Here is an 18,409-nt window from a genome sequence, read left to right as displayed (position 1 = left end):
GTCTAGGCAAAACATCTGGTTTGAGTTAGACTTCCTGAAAAAATAGCCCCTGTACTGGGGAAACTGGTATTCACTCAGCTTTGTATATGTACTTTGACTGACTTCAACACTGCTATAGGAAAAAAAAAAAAAAAGAGAGAGAGAGAAAAGAAAAGAAAGACTCTACTAGAATGCTTGTCAATCACAACAGACTCCTTGGTGGCCTCTCTAGAATTAAGCTCTCTTATTAGCTAGTACAATCTTTCTTTCCATATTCCTTGAGTATTTTCTTTCCACATTATAGCATTCAAAATGTACAATTAATTCAAAATAAGTCCAGGTTTGTTATTAGCAAACACAGCAATACAGTACTTTTCTTTTAAGTACTCCAGAGGAGGAATCGCTGGTTAATTCTGACTTCATTCTGTTTACATATACAGGGAGAAGGATAAAACAGTAATGTTTTGAGGGTTCCCATAAATTTGGTAAACATCAAAACTCAAAATAATAAAACAGCTTTTAACCAGTGTTCCTTTCTTCTAAAATGATAAACTTAGATATAGTAGCAGTGTTTACTGAGAAGAAGTTCTTCAGGTTTTTGCAAATTTAATAAAAGCCACAATTCAAAAAAGATTCTTCTAACATATATACTAGAGGAAAAAAATGCTATGGATTAATATGCAAAAATGAAACAACAATTTGGAGATAGGGCATTACTTAAAGGTTCTCCTGCTGATTTTTTATATTCTGATGAGCAGGTTTAGTAAGACAAATCCATCCACTGCAACTAACAGTCATTTGAACTCATCAGAAGGGGGCCATTAAATTGTTTCACATACTTATACAGACACATTGCCTTGTGAAGAAGGGTTCTTTGATATCAAGCTGAAAATGGCCCAAAACTATGAATGGTACTACAAAAGAAAAGGGTGGTATCTGGGTGAGCTGTTTTTAATAGTCAAAGTTTAATGTTAGGACCTAACAGAAGCATAAAAACAAGATACCCCAATACAGTACTCCCTACCTTGACTGTGATCTGATTTGAGTTTCCAGTAAAAGCAAAAATATAACCCAATTTATCCCACTGACAATGTGTAAGATTAAGGTCTTGTGGGATAATAATTCGGACATGATTTCAACTTTGACGGATCTACGAGAGTATTTTCCATTCTCAGATGGTGGTAAATTGCCATTTACCTTTCTATATATCCCCTTAATTTAATTATTATCTTTGTGAATAGAAGTGCAAACGAATTTAAATTTAGTCTTTTGAGAGAACAGTGTGAAATAGAATGCAAATTAACAGCTGTATATTTCTTTACGTACAAATTTACTTTTCTGCCCAGTGACATTGCTAAGGACTCTACTGAACAGAAACATGTTATGAAATGTCAATATATCTTTCTTCGGCACATATCTGTAGTCTGCAAACCCCACCTTTACCATACTTCAGGGAGCTATTCAGGAATAACTGATTATTTATACCCTGCTCACAGATTAAAAGTAAAATCTTTTTGAGCAAATGCAAACCAGGGTCTGCCCGAACTCCTCAGAACACACATGCACTTGCTTGTCTAGTCACAAATAGCACAGTTTTTAACGTTTGTCACAACTATTCTTCAGCAAATCGTAAATTTTGTACTATCTGCACATTATACAATTAAAAAAAATTAATATTTCTACCACAAAGTCTTGTCATTTCTATTATGACCAAAATCAACAAAATAATTGTGGAAAATAAACACTTCTACTTCTCCAAACTGTTTTTTGAATCTGTAATTTTTATATATTTTAACATAAAATGTTCATTTGTCAGTTTCGAGTAAAATACCAGGTCACTTAAATTCAGCACTTCTCCACATTCTTGCAATCTCCTTTTGTACACGCACCATACACAGAACCCCTCTAAATTTCTTAGCTTACTAGAAACTGAAATGTTTCTCTAAGTTAGTCTTTTTGCCAGGAGACAAAAGTTACTAAAGTACAATGTGACAAACTTCTCACTTACATGTAATTCTGTGAATAAAATGCAGATTGATATTAGCAAATTTCTATAAACATACATTTACTTTTCCACTCGAAACTAGGATAAACTAAACCTGTAGTGTTCATTTCAGAAAGGGAAGAGATATTTTTTTAAAACTGTAATAACGATGCAGAAGTATCACACATATTTATTCGTAATCATATGGCAGGTACACGGTGGCAGACTTAGGGATAAAGTTCTTAGAATAATTATTGCCTGGGATGCCTACATAAATTATTTTTGAAAGCCTTTAAACCTGACTGTGTAACGATCTGTATTTGGGTCAGAGTATAAACATAAAAGTACATGACTTGACATCTGTAGTTTTTTCATTTTGCCTGATGAAGATAAAGAAAGTCATTTTCACAATTCTAAAGGCCACTCAGACAGAGAACCCCTCTGAAGCACAGGGAAGGAGACTCCTCTGTGATCCTCCTTATGACAGAAGTATCAAGTAAAACACTTGCTTCTGATGCAACTTTGGAATATATGTAGTTTATTCCTGAGAGTAGAGATCCAAAACCTGAGTATAACAATGAATAGTGACACAAAGTAACAGTGGTGATTCTGTATTCTGATACTACTTTTACACTGGACTTAAACAGCAAATTTTCCTTCCAAAAGGCATAAAGAGCATTTCACTGCTAACCCCCCATATTTTTGAAAGCTATGGCCACAAAGGCACATTTATAAAATAAGCCCCCACTTGTTAAAACTGTAACATTGCCACCATCACTAGAGTTTCACCTTAGTGACTTAAATAAATATAAATAAAGTAATAAACACTATATGTTTTATAGAGTTCTATGAACCAGAAAAAAAAATCACCTTACAAAATACCTCTTGGCAAATGCAAAAGAAAAGCTAAATTTGGTTTGCCCATATTTTCTGAGTTCTCAGAATATAAGAAGCAGCTAAGGGAAACCCAACTTATTTAACTGAAAGACTTTTGCTTATTTCACTTTCCACATTAGCCCTTCTGGAAAGTAAGGGGGAAAATATTAAACAGGAAAGGATAAAACAAGTAGAGAAGGGCAATCAATGTAATAAAAAATACTTGGGGGTTTAAAACTAGGCATCTTTCATATTCTAAGTTTTAAGATACCTTGATGAAAACATTTTGACTGAGGTTAGATACTGAAAATAAGCTCTATAAGAATCAGACAGGCTTGCTATCCTAGGTGGTCAAAATGGCCAGCAAGTAAGTTAACTCACTTTGCTTTCCCATTAATTAAGCGCTGGTAAAACTTTTCATGCTACTGCTGTCAGTCAGATGGGTGTCGTGTCAACTGTTTTATTCATAACTGAGAAATAAAAATTTTAATGGCTACTGTCATATAAACAACTTTAAAAATGCTGTTTCAGACATTAGTATACTAATGGAGATTTTGTGAAGTTTGAATGTAATTTTCAAGTCATCGCCTGGATAATAGCAATAACAACAACACTTATTTTAAATAACTCCAAAATTATATACAGTTGAGTAAATTTTAATTTGTTTTCATTTAAGGTCTTCTAAAGTTGAGGCCAGCATGCTGAAGAAAAATATTAAACTATCTATAACCCTGTGTCAACATATGATGCTACTGGGAATGGTAAGTGAATTAATTTTCCAAGGAAAATTAATTACTTATGACTTACAGTTGTAAAAGCAAACAACGTAACTCTGGATTAGGGCACATTTAATTTCTGTTTGTAGTAATGATTAAATTAATTTCATATAATTCATGGTATGTAATGGAAAGCAGAACAAAAATGAAATTCTAGACAATGACTGACACAGGAAAATGTATATATCTATGAAGCTTATCCAAAAATAAAGGTCATGGATATTAATCACTGGATAATAAAGCAGTATTTTTAATAGTTCTATAGTAATGGATTTTTAGCATAGTTTTTGAGAAAGCTTCACCAAATAAAAGTCCAACAGAGAAACAAAATAAAAACTGTATAACAGCATCCTGTAACATCTCCTGAATCTTTCCCTTCCCCTGATAAAAGGGAGCTGGAATAAGGATTTGCACATCTTTTATTTATAATAATAATTTTTGACCACATAGATTTGGGGCAGCTAAAATTAAATATATCATTAAACGATCTCGGGATAAAGTTCTTAACTTACAACTGAATTCTCTTCCCCTGACACCCAGACAGTAAAGTGCTTTTAAAATGGATCATCTGTGATTCATTTGACTGAATTATGCACCTGAGTACTACTAAGACAACAGATCTTGGCTAATAGGGCCCTAAGAATATATGTACAGCTGTACATATAAAAATCTTCATCTTTATACTCTATCACTTCCTACCTGTTCCAGTTAAGTCAGATATAACCTTTTAATTTTGGACTCCAACTTCGTGGTATATACGGCTCATGTGTTAAAGGTAAAGAATTAAGTCTTGCCCTGATACTAATTATAATTAAATAGTTTAAAGTAGCTATTAAAGAATGAAATGTCATTCTCATGGCACATTTTTAAAAAACACATAAAAATACACGAAATCAGAACATTTCATATTCTGGTAATGATCCTAAGTACTGACTACCTGCCACCTGGTGAAATCACTGTTAGTCATATTCCCACTGACATTTGGGATCAGTTGGCTACGAGAGAGCAAGCACTGTGACACATTCTTTTAAAGCAAACTATTTCCATGATTTATGCTTTTAGAAAAAAGTATAATGGACTTCTGATGAAGAATATAGTATGAACACATGCAAACAATAGAAATAAAAGCTATATATTTGCAAAATATACTTCTGTCCTCACAATTTTACCTTTAACAAATTTTAAACTAAAGCATTCTCTTTCTATCACAAAAAAAGCATTATTCCTGTATTACTTTATCCTTTAAAATATATATTTAGAGAAAAATTATGTGATGCCTTTGAGATCAAAGAGAAGACATTACTAAAAATAATCTAAACTCCATTTTAATCTTAAACACATCAAAGGAAGAAGAAATTATGACATTATTTTGGAGTTTATGAAAATAAAAATTCATGGTACTGTAGCCTTTAAAGGGATTTTTTTTTTTGAAGTAACTGCACTGCAAAAAGATTCGTTAAGGAGAGAAACTTTTCCATTCCTAGAGAAGCTGCGATTTAAGTGTGATTAGAAAATGTTTTTGCTGTATTTTGAAGAGTAAAACTAAATGAAGCAATAGAAACCTCACCTTTCTGGCTTGTTTTCCTAAAACACAGGGTTACTCTTATTTCAAAATGGACCTCGCTCAGCATAATACAGATTGAAATGGGTCTGTTTATAAAATGTCCTCGATAGGTTCTCTTTAGGGTAGGAGGCACATTCAGGCTTTATTTTTTTCAGCTAGTAAAGCTACACAGGAGGCTGAAACATCACCTTGGACTCTCAGAGAACTTAACTTTCCTTTCCTTCTTGGCTTTGACACCAGAACAGCGTATTAAGAAGACAGAAAAAGAAAGAACAAAAGAATAAAACCATGTCCTTATGGAGCAGAAGAAAATCTATTCTGCTGCCCGTATCAATGCTGCCTAACTACATTCATGAAAAGAGAAGAAAGAGAAAGAAAAGGAAGGAAGAAAAGGAATGCAGAAAGAGTAAGGAAGGGAAAGAAGGAAAGGAGGGGAAATGAAGGGAGGGAAGGAGAAAGAGAGAGAGTGAATGAGGAAGGGAGAGAGAAGGGAAGAAGGGAAGAAAGAAGGAAGGACCCTTTTCTGACTGGCAATAGAGTCTACAAGACAGAGGAGTTACACTGAAACTCCCTCGTTAGAAAACAAACACCCTCTACATTCCCTTAAGGCTGAAATGAATTTCAGAAATCTCTTCAGGCATCTTTCTTTTATTACAACCCACATTCATATTTCAGTAGAATCACTACAGGGGAATCACTAATTTTTTATCTAAACTATGACGTTTTGGCAAATGCTATATAACCAACTATAAATCCACAACAAGCCTCAAATACTAAAGACTTGGTAATTATATGATGAGAAACAGCTTGATTATGGGAGAGGGAAGGCAGGCTGTCAACAAACAAACAGCTGTTTCTTATTGACAACCCATAACCAGATCGTGCATCCCAACAAACTGAGTTCGTTTCTGCTGTTGCTGTTGTGTTTGTTTTTGACTACTCTACCCTCTTCCCCTCCCACCTCCAAAATACTGAGTCAATTTAAACATTACATGTGAACCACAACAGAAGAATCAGATACGCAAGGATAACAAGTAAAGTACTACAGATTTACAAAACATTCTGTAGGTAATAACTAACAGAAGTTTAAAGTGTACTTTCCAATTCAACTTCAAATGCCTATCTTTCCCTGTGCAACACGTCCTGTCATTACTATTTATATGAGGCAGCTCAGGCAATGGGCCTGTTTCCTCATTCCTGGATTATGACCACAGCAATGCCGCCACTCTGATCCTTTGTTCTGGAAGCCTTCCTCACAGATTCTTCCACCGCCCCCCCCTTTTAGCAGAAGGCAATGAACATGCTTGTACATGCCAGTGTGAACTAAATGACCTCTACGGTCCCTTGTAACCTGAAATTAAATGACTCTAGGAATACTTGAGAAGCTTAGCATATGAATAAATAATAGGAATAAACAGAACCTTAATATAAAAGGTTTTTTTTTAAAAACCCACCCACATAAACGGAATCTGTTTATGTGACGATCCCATCACATGAAGCAAAATCACTTCTACCTTTGCACCTCCAGGCATTTTCATGTATGTGTGTATAAAATTTCCTTTTAATAGTCTTTCAGAAACCATTTAGACAACCTTATTTTATTTTCCAACAGGGCATGAAGAAGTAAAACTACTTTCCCAAGGTCACAAAGCAAACATAGCTAAACCAAAATAAGACCACAGCTTACTTTGGTGCCCTGGGGCTTTGTGTTCCACTTCACTGAACCACAGTAAATGAGGAAAGGACCAGTGAGAACATTTATGCAATCTCAGTTTAAGGCAGGTTCCCTTTAGACACACTCTGACTTATGACTACCCAACTGCAAGGAGGGGCATATGTCAATGAGCATAGTTACATAGTTACAGGTACGACTAACCAAGTATTTTAATCTAGAATCCAAATTTCCTTTGCAAACTTAATGATAAACCCAGAATTCCTCTACAAGAAGATATCTCCTGTCTCACTCTCAACTATAATTCTATTTTATTTAAAACCACACCCGCATCCTAGCAGATTGGGTTGGATGTCTTCTGTGTTCTGCTGTCATCACTGGGTCTATGTTCAGTTACTACTACTCTGGCAGCATGCCCGTAAATTTGTTTTTTGAAAAACTCATAAAGTTGCTTAAATTCATCCACACATATCTGGGTAGGTTTCAAATCATAAACAGGGGTAGAATCACTTTTTTAAAAAAGTCTGGTTGTGTTTCACACCATATGAAGACAGGAGCCCTGAGTAAGGGACTAGGGAACAGATGACCTCTTCAAAAAGCAGTTCACAGTAGAGTGGAAGGCAGACAAGGAAGGAGGAAACACACAGCAGGAGACACTGCTGAAGGAGGCAGAGAAGGGCACATTTGGAATTAAGATTTCCCCATTATCCAGGATTTTAAAAATCACTGTCATGTTCTGCATTGCTTTTCAATGGACGTTTAGGAGGGGAAGGAGGAGTTACAGACTTTCAAAAGACAATCTCCAAGAATAATTTTAAAATCTCAATCTTTTAAAAAGTAACCAAACTGTTATGAAGACAAATCCACTTTGAACAAATTAAATGCTAGTTTACATGATGTCAAACATAATGTCTCTTGGAATGTCCAAAATATGGTTTCATCTACTTACAAACTCAAAGTTTGTAAGGCTCAACAAATCATTAACATGAAGTCTTGCCTACAATCTAACTTCTTTTAAAATTAAATTTCTCCCATAGTCTGGTCATTACTAATCACTGTGACTGAATCTGTCTCAAAGTGGACACATTCTCACCAGGACTGACAGCTCATGATGACTGAGTAACAACCTAACCCGGGGTGCCAGTGCTCCCTCCCAGTCCACCCTGTTTACATAAACCACAGGCTTGGACCACCCTCCTCTACACTATCTTTATACTATACAAATAATGTTTCTCCTGGCCTTTGCCAACTCTCTGGGGAAGCACTATGAGGGAATGACATAATTTTTAGAGCAAATTTAGGGCTCTAAAGAGATATGTGGTGTGTCACTCCAAAGAAGCAGAGATAAAGTATAAAACTGATCAATACAACATTGTAAATCAACTATACTTCAGTCATTAAAAAAAGATAGTCATCCTTACTCTCATGGCTCCTTGTAATATTCCAGGTATAAAGTGCTTTAATGAATTCTTATCAATTAAAGGCCTTACTGATTTCCAAATCTTTCTGTCTATAAATAGTTGGTACTTGGCAGATCTGGAAAACAAAGGGATCTTTCAAAAAAATTGCCAGGAAGATGACCTATTTTCCACTCCCTCTCTAGGCAGGTTCACATCACCAGATGATGCTGGATATGGCACAACTCCAGAGAAAACAATCTTTTCTTGGTCTTTCAATGCCTGTTTATGGGTATACACCAGTGCTTTATACCCTGCAAGCTCATTAGATGGATGACTCTTCTTTTGATTTCATCCTGTACCGTGTACTTCTAGGTGGCATGACATCCTCCTCTTCCCTCATAATCAACCCCTACTTCCAAACAAACATTTGTCAGAGACTAATTCACATGAGATTAATTTCTTTTCCTCTATAGCATCTGTTTATGAATGCATCCTATAAAAGAGAAGAAAAACAGGTGCCTCACTTTTCCTTAACTCATATCTGATACCAGATAGTTATCCCCATTGGTGGAGGGCTTAGCAGATTGATTGATTTTATGGAGTCCTTCTCTGAGGTATGTGTGGGCTACCTGGAAACTGCAAACATGTTACCCACTTCCCTAATGCCCTAACACATGGGTCCCCTTCTTCCCCCACCTACCCTTAACTTGCAGAACTGTTTAGATCATTCACATTCGGTAAATACCCAAAATAAAATCAAGGAAAATTTTTCGAGTTTAAAATCGGACAAAAACATTACAGGAGGAGGAAAAAAAAAAAAGAAGGAACCATTTTGTAGATAAACTTCATGCTCTGGTGTTGAAAGTTAAGGTCCACAAATCAAAAAGCAGTCATTTCTACAGAGCTAGGCTTTTCCACTGCTCTCTCAGTGAATCACGCTGTGGTTAGTTGAAAGTGCTGTTCACATAATAAATTAACCACCTCATTTCCTTCATCACCAAAATATACATAGCACCCCCATACAGATTTGTTTTAATAAAAGTAATAAAGCAAGCCCAGAGGTTATGGCTGTTATGACATAATCACACCTCTGAGATTTAAAAACACTCACGTGCACATCATGCCTCAAAAAGTCTTTGAGAGCCCCACCTCCAACAAAACCTAACTGCACTTACACTCTCTGGCCCCATTTATTCCAAATAAATAATGAAACAAAAGCCTCGTATATGTCAGGAGAAAATTCTCCCTTTCAATTATACATTTCAAAATAAAATACATCTTTTTTTAATAATACTGGATAATAAACAGCTTGGGTAGCCTGATCTAGATTATTAAAGAAAATATATCACCAGAGTTTAACAGTGCACAAAGAAGGCAGCCAACTAGCCTATCTCACCCCAAACCAAAGGTATCTTCTAAAGTGAGTTGTTCAAAAAGAAACAACACACGTTTCTGCAAAATTGAGAAACAATCTTCATTCTACACAAATCCAGGCAAATGAATTTTTCTTACCTGTAATATTTTATTTATTGAGAATAACCCATTAAAAAACTTCTCAACCTAATTTTTCCTCAATACAGGGTTTTACCCTTAGAATTCCTTCCCATGATCACCAGAAAGAAAGCCATTGTAACCCAACTGTCCGTAGCATAAGAGATTTGGTGGAGAAATGTGCCATCAGCGAACTCCTACCATAGTTTACCAAGGCCAGTTTTCCTGTCTCTGTACCAAGTTATAAGCATTTTGCAGGCAGTTCATTTCTGACCTAAATTCTATTAAACTCACAGTCCTTTCTACAGGATCATGCATTTAATGCATATTGTCGCTATGATAATAATGATGCCTTCCCCTTGAATTTAAAATAGAACATAAACTTACCAGTAATTACATTTACCTGTGGTATTTTTCAAGCTCATGCTCAACACGCACCCCCAATATATATATGTAGAGGAATGAGTTGATCAACATTTCTAGACAGTATCAGATATTCAGAACACAGTTTTTAAATGCTCAGAAGTGGCCCCCCCTAAAATTTACACATTTTATTTCTTTCTAGTTGCTATAATTGTCTAGCACCATCTTATATTTGAGTTTTCAATAATTCTTTCTAATATGAACATTATTATATTACACAGACAGTAGTTTTTTGTACTGTTTGTACTGAATAAAGAATTACATCCCAGATTCTCTCTTTAGTATGCCAAACAATTATCCACACATAATTATAGACAGCTACTCAGCAAAACAGAAAGTAATATCTATATGAATGCCAGAGTTAAACATTTTTGCAATAATTGTATTCCACTATTTTTAATCTACAGACTACCCATCCACAAAAAACCAGTATTAGAACTAACCAGTATACTAAAAAGCTCTTTAGGGCTGTGTGGCAAACAAAGATAAAATTTTTAAGAATTTCCATAAACTTACACTTTAAAAGAGAACTTCACTTTAAAGGAAAGATTCTATCCAATGAATTCCATGGTAACAAAGATTTTTTCTTTGATAAAGATATTACACTATATTAATCATAGATCCTCAGAAATACTGATTTAGTCACAATCAAAGAACATTCCTATATAAGTGCTCCCTCTGACCTGTCCCAGTGAGAATTATTTCCATAGAGGATAAGATGTGTTGTCGAAGGGGAGAAAGGAATGAAGAGATATGTGCTATAAAGAACTCTATTCTTTCATCAGTTGTAATCCTTCTTTACTTTCCGCAGCCATTCTCACTCCAACCACATGCTATACTAATGCTCTCTGCTCCTAAATTCTCAAAAGCTTTTTCCAAAAAGAGATTCATTAAAAAAAAAAACTAATAACCAACATTTCAGGTTTACTCAACAAAAATTTTAAGAGGCTATAAACTTTTATAGTGTGTTCACAACAGAGTTAAAAAATACAATAAATAAGCAACTATACTGATAATCTACCATTCATTCATTCACTCATTTCAGCAAATACTTGTTGAATATCTATTGCAGGCCAGGCCTGGGAGCTGTGGATAGAGGTGGAAACACCTTGCCTTCATGTGACAATTTACATTCTATTAGGGGAGAGACAGTAAACAGAATATTGTGATTTCAGAAATTTTAAAACTAGCAGTTTTTTTTTTTCCAGGGGTCGGGGCGGTGAGGAGTGTGAATTGTAGGCTCCTACTTCATAGACAAAATAAAAATCTCCAGGTGTGGGGAGTAGAGGGGTGACCCCTCCCAGTCCTGCTCTCTTCTACTTCTTCCCAGCCCCACCCCCAACCCCCAGGAGCTTCCCTCTTCTGAAGGCTTCCATCTGCTTCCTTAGGCTACTTCTTAGGTGAGCTGTGGGTGTCATCTCCTCAGGCATCTAGCTTCCTCTCTCTCCAGCATCTACATCGTCTCCCTTCTTCCTAGCAACATTTAAACACGTTTAAATCCTGACTTCCTTTAAAAATTCTCTTCTTTAAAGATCTGTATACACTTCTGCCTCTACTACTCCAATGAAATTATTCTTGTATAGTCACTGTCAACATTTAAAAAAATTAAACATGAAAGATACATTTTCAATTCTTATCCTATCTTTATTTTTTTTTCAGTGTTTACAATATTGATTTTTGCTTCTCCAACTCTCGTCTCCTTTAGATAATGGCATGTTCTGATTTTCCTTCTACATTACAAATACTGTGATGTACATTCAAAATACCTGGAAATCTTGCTAAAATCAGATTCTCATCCCACAGGTCTAGGGTAGGGCAGAAGAGGCTTTCAGTAGGGTCTCCTGCTACTCAAAGTGTAATCCTCAGACCAACAGCATTGGTATCACCTGGGACTTTTATTAGAAAAGCAGAATCTCAAGGCCCACCTTAGACCAAGTGAATCAGAACCTGCATTTTAACAAGACCTCAAAAAGTTTTATATGTACATTCAAGCTTGAGAAGCATTAGAGACCAGTGGTTGTCAAACCTTAGCCATTAAAACACAGATTACAATGCCTCATCTATAGAATTTGCGATCCTATGGGTCTAGGAAGTGGATGCAAAAATTTGCATTTCTAACAAGTTCTCAGATGATGTTGATGTTGCTGGTCCAGGGACTGTACTTTCAGAATCACTGGGGCACAGCCCTGCCTGTACATTAGAATCACCTGTGAAATTTTTTAAATGTTTGTTGACATCTAGGGCCCACCCCAGGCCAATTAAACTAAATTCTCTGGGGATGTGGCCTAGGCTAGGATTTTTAAAAGCTCCCCTGTTTAATCTTAAGGTTTCTAATTTAGGTAATTTAGAAGTGTGTTGGAGGGATAGTGGTGAGAAGAAAATAGTATAGGATGAATGCTAGTCATATTGTGGTAACATTATTATAACACATTATTCTATAATTCCTTAAACATCTGTTCTAACCAACTCTGCCCTGTGAATAAGCACTAAAAGTTATAATAGTCTACAGGTTCTTCCTAGGCCATGTCTCTGAAATGACCATTTCAAATAGTGGAGCAAAACAAATATTATTTAATTCTTAAGATTCACAGAAGAAAAATCCAATATTTGTGTAATGAGAAAAGAATTTAAGGTTAGTGTTAAAACTTTGCATTAAAGAGTATTTGATTTGGTGCAAAATTAGGGTCTCAAAAGATAAAGATTTAAAATAATATTATGAAGAGAAATGTAACCTAATATTAAATGTATTGTTTCATTTTCATTGAAAAATGAAAATAGCTTTATTTTTTCTGATTATATATATATATTATATATATACTGTAAAATACATAAACACATAAACACACATATAAGGAAGAAATTAAAACCAACTGAAAGCCAAGGTTTCTGAGATAAAACACCTTGATCATTTGACCAAGCTTTCCTGTATCTTTATATAAAGTTTAACTTGTTTAACAAAAAGTTATAGACTATAATATAGGAGATAGCATGTACCCACCAAACAACTTAAGAAATACAAAATAATGTACCCTCCCAGTTCCCATCCTCCTCCCATCTCATGCTCCAACCAAGGTAGCCACTATCTTAAATTCCAGTACTTATTTCTATATCCTTACTATATATATAATATGTATTCATAAATAGTATGCAGTATTATTTTTCATATTTTAAAATTCTATACCAATCATAAAATATATATTCTGCAACTTGCTTTCTCTCTTAATATTATAGCATATGAGGCTTATCCATATTAATATAGGTATCTCTATGGGGTCAACTTCACTCCTATATAATGTTCCACCATCTGAGTATACTACAGTTTATTTTCCTGTTTTCCAGATGATGGACATACTGTTTCCAAATTTTTACTTCTATAAATAGAGCTTCAGTGAACTTCTTACACGTCTTCCTGTGCACATGTGTGATATTTTTTCAAGGCTATGTATATCTAGCAATAAAACTGTTAAATTGAAGAGAATCCCCATCTCCCACTTTACTACTTTCCAACTGCTCTCCAAAGAGGTTGTACCAGTATTTACTTCTACAAGTAATGTATACGATTTTCAATGTTGCACATGTTTGCTAACATCTAAATTGTCAGACTAAATTTTGACAACCTGAAAGGTTTTCCATTCTGGCTTTAGTTTGCGTTTCCCCAATTACTAGTCAGAGTGATAATTTTTTCATACCTTTATTGTTTTTTTATGTCTCCTCTTCTGTCAATTGCTTGTTCATATCCCCTGCCTATTTTTCTCTTAATTTGTAGGAGACCTTACATAGATCCTTTATAGGTTGTATGTGATGTAAATAACTTCTCCTTGTCTGTGGATTTTCTATGTATTATTCAGAGATGTTTTAGATTCTAATGCAGTAGAACTTAATAATCTTTTCCTTTATGGTAGTACCTTTAATGTTATAAATTTTTTTCAATCATACACGATAATCCTAGTTTTAAACACCATGAAAATACCTTAAAGTTTTAGAAATCCTAACAGTGACTTTTGTGCTGGTGTATGAAAACCAGAAGGTGAACTTAAGTAGAAACTGAAATTGATCTAGTTTCATTGTCCAAGGTCAATGTCATACAAAGAGTAAGCAAACAAAAGATACAGGAAATTAGATACTTCATTGTTAATAATTTAAGGTATTGTTGGTAAAAGGTTTTTCAAATCACACTAAAATTTCACATTTCTTTTAAAGATAAGTAATGGTGTTCTACCAGGATATGTATACATGTACATGGCTTATTACACTGTCAGTGATTTCTAAGAACCTGAGAAAACTAAAGTCAATATACTTCAACATAAGAAGCAAAATTCATCCAGCAGTGAAAAAAAACAAAAACAAAAACAAGAAAACCCCAGAAAAGAAATTTTAAAATTCTAAATTTAGGAATAATTAGCAAATTCTAATACATGAGTTCATACCCCCAGTCAAGGACAATTAATTGTTTTTGTTCAATTATAGAAACAGCTCAGTTATGGTCAATAGTAAATGAAATTCCTGAATTGCAAGGCTAAGTTTGAATTTCATTCATAACACCTAGTAAATCAGAGATTGAAGTACAGCCCATATCCTGGGACTTGAGAGTTCAGGGACAAGATTGCAAAAACATTTTGGCAAGGAATTCATCTATGTGAATAATGCCAGATTTTTAAAACAATTTCCTCTATGTCTCTTTCACCTTTGTGTTTTATCTATTTCAAAATAATGCTTTAGTACAGGGGGCAAAATCCAGGTAGAAGTCATCTAAGTGAATATCCATGGAGCAGACTCTTTTCTATATCCCACTCCACAGTAACACATAACTAACGGATCAAAATGTTTTAAAAGATTTGGAAAAACAATATAGGACAAATGAGGAACCTTATTACCTTTTACAAACCTACATTAAAATATTTCATAATCTCTACAATATTAACCATAAAATAGTTTTTAACAGAGTAATATTACCACTGAAGAGTTGGGTTTTTTGTTTTGTTTTGTCTTTGTCCAGAACTGATCCCACAGAGGGGGCGTGGAAATAAAATACAAATTCCCACCTCTGAGGTTTTACCATGAAAAATTTCATCTGGGAAGATGATTCTCCTTTTACAGTGACTCCTCATTATCCATAATAATGAGGAATAAAGATGGCCTGGATATAGAAAATCCACTAAGGGTTCCAGAAACTCATTTTGGAAAACCACTTCACTGTCTAATATCATCAAATGATCTAACAGAGAGGTACAAAGGAGGAAAGGGGATTGTTCTGTCTTTCCTACTTTCCCGCGCAGGCTCATTAACAAACAGAGGTGCTAATGAGCATGAATATATCTAAAACATAGTCCAAAGACGAAATAAATAGCAAGTAAATCCAACTTACTCAAGTTGTGTTCTCAGGATATGACAAGGCCAAGCTAAACCACCATTTCCCATGTCCCACAGAATTCAGCAGAGCCAGCCCTGCATTATCCTGCTCTCACTCTGGAGTGTTTTCTTGGGAGTAACACCAAGCCACTTTCCAGCAACGTCTTGAGGGGTCAGTTAGGGATATGTTGTCATTCGACCACACTGGCTGCGTCTCTCTCCAGAAATAATGACAGGCATGTGTTTTTAAAATCAGCTCTCCCCATTTTCTAAGACAAGATTTGGAGGACTGCCTTTAGCATTTTAGCTGTTATTAAAACAAAAGTATTTTAGATTCTACTGAAATAATATTATAGCTACTATTATTTCATCTAACTAATATTCTTTCTTTGAACAGTATTCGTTTTTAAAATCAGCAATGTTTGTCCAGCTATTCATAATTTAAATTAGCATAAATATAAGTATTAAATATATACTAAAAGCATTAAAGGTCCCAGCTAAAAAGAAAGCCAGTCCCACTCTGGTTGTACTGAAAGTCAATTATATCAAAGCTTAAAATTAAGTGGCCCATTGGCTGGGAAATAGAAAAGGATATTTATTTCACAACAAATTTTCCTAATATATAATCACTAGAGAAAGTTTGAAAAAAAGTAGAAGAGAAGAAGATAAAAATCCCTACATCACACCAAAGATAGAAATATCAGTCTCCAGCCAGGCATTTTTTTCTTCAGTGTAAATGCGTATCTCTAGTTTTAAAACACAAACTGGTTTTTATTCTGTATCAACAACTTTACTGCAGTTTAAGTGAATCTTAGAAGTACATCTTCTCATTGGCTTAGAAGAGACTCCTAAAGGAAGAATTACCAGGTCAAAAGGATGCTTTTTTAAAAAAGTGCATCTTGATAGGTATTAACTATTTGCTAGAAATAACATTATGCGAAAGGAAAGAAGCCAGTCACCAAAGGACACATATTGTATAATTCCATTTATATGAAATATCCAGAACAGACAAATCTACAGAAACAGAAAATAGAGTAGTAGTTGCACAGGACTGGGGAAAGAGGGAGCACTGGAGAGTGACTGCTAATGGTTTCTTTTTGGAGTGATGAAAATGTTCAAAAATTAGTGGTAAAGCTTCACAACCCTATGAATATACTAGAAATCACTGACTTTGTATACTTTAAGTGGGTGAATTTATGTATGTATGTATGGTATGTGATTATATCTCAATAAAGGTTTTTAAAAAATGTGTTGTTATACTGTGGTCTATTAAAACTTCTCCAAAAAAAAGTAAACCTGTTTCTTGTTTTTAGAAGGTTTTAATAGTGCATATTTTTTGAAATTATGTTGTTAGATAACAGAGAATGCTCAGGGCAATTATACCTTCTTGGGATACTGTATCTATAATTAATATGAAATACCCTCTTTGACCTTTTTAATGCATTTTGCCTTAAATTCTACTTCATCTCATGTTAACATTGCTGACTTTTTCATACATGTGGAATATTTTTCTCCAAATTTCAAATGTTATGGCTGCTTTGTCCTTTAGAAGTACCTCTTATATATATAAAGCTTAGCACTGTATTTTATTTTTAAAAGTCTGAGACTCTATTCATAGGGGAATTTAACCCTTTCACCTTTACCTATTACCTATACTTATTCTTGTCACTGTACATTTTATTTATCTATTATACTTTCTTATTTTCTTTTCTCTGCCTTTGGTTGCAATGGTAAACTTTAAATTTTTCACTCATGATTTACACTGAATGTCCTATTTGTGATTATCAGTCATATATTTCAGATTGTCTTTTTCTAAAAAGTTATAGAGTTAATCTCTATCTCTTTTTTCCTGAAAAAGAATCCTAATACTTTGTCACTTCTTTTTCTTCTACCATCTTATGTTGAGTTGATCTGATCTAGGTTAATATAAAGATAAACATAGTTTAAAAACAGACTCAATGATTCAGATACATTTTACTGGGCACCTGTGCACTGTAAAGCTCTCCACTGTTTCCTTACCTTGATACTGTTTCCTTGCCACATGCCTTTCCCTCCTTTGGACCTCCATCCCCTCCACCCCCCTGCTTTAGGCAGGAGTACATCCATAAATATTCTTTTAAAGAAGGTCTGTAACAATCGGAACTGTCTGTAACAATTCTGGATCATTACAGATCCAGAAATGTTTTTATTGTCCTCTCACAATGAATTGCTGGTTTGCCTCAATATAGAATTATGAGTTCAAAATAAAATTTTCCCACAACTTCAAAACTACTGCATTTCTGTCTTCTAGCACTTGTTTTTACCAATAATAGGACTGATGTCAACCTGACTCTTTCCTCTGTAGATAAACTATGTTTGCTCTCCGGAAGCTTTTAGTCAGTTCCCTCCTTATTACTAGCATTCTGAAATTTCACAGGAAGGCATCTGAGTGTAGGTCTTCTGTTACTCTTTTATTCAGTATCCATTAGGCCTTTTCAAGAAACTTGTCTATCTTCAGTTTGGAGAAATTTCATCCTATTGTTTCTGTGATTATAACTCCTCCCCTCCTCTCCTGTTAATTTGAATCTTCTATTAGATGAATGTTGAAGATCTAGAAGGCGCTCTACATCACAAGATTTTTTTGTTCATCCTTTCCACCTTTTCCAATTTGACTGCATTCTAAAGAGTCTCTTAGCTACACCTTTCAATTCATTAATTTGCTTTTAGCTGTGTCCACTCTATTTCCCCTGTTTATGTGTTTTTTTTTAATTTTAACAATCATATTTTAAAATTCTTAGATTGGTTTAATTTCATTCTATCCCGTATTTGTTTAAGAAATCTAATGACCTCTCTTATCTGTGAATGTTAATTTTACTCATTTCAGAGTCTGTTGCCTTTTCACTGTTTCACTGCGTG

The 18,409-nt window shown here is 34.6% G+C and overlaps 1 protein-coding gene across 3 annotated transcripts in view; it reads right to left on the bottom strand.

The window, feature by feature from the left end:
* The window catches only part of SRBD1 (S1 RNA binding domain 1), a 169,400-nt gene that overhangs the window by 51,629 nt on the left and 99,362 nt on the right, over positions 1–18,409 (bottom strand). The window lies entirely within an intron of this gene.

This window comes from Vicugna pacos, chromosome 15, assembly GCF_048564905.1.
Source record: "Vicugna pacos chromosome 15, VicPac4, whole genome shotgun sequence".
Lineage (NCBI taxonomy): Eukaryota > Metazoa > Chordata > Mammalia > Artiodactyla > Camelidae > Vicugna > Vicugna pacos.
Note: the sequence above shows the minus strand (reverse complement) of the source record. Positions and strands in the feature narration are given on the sequence as shown.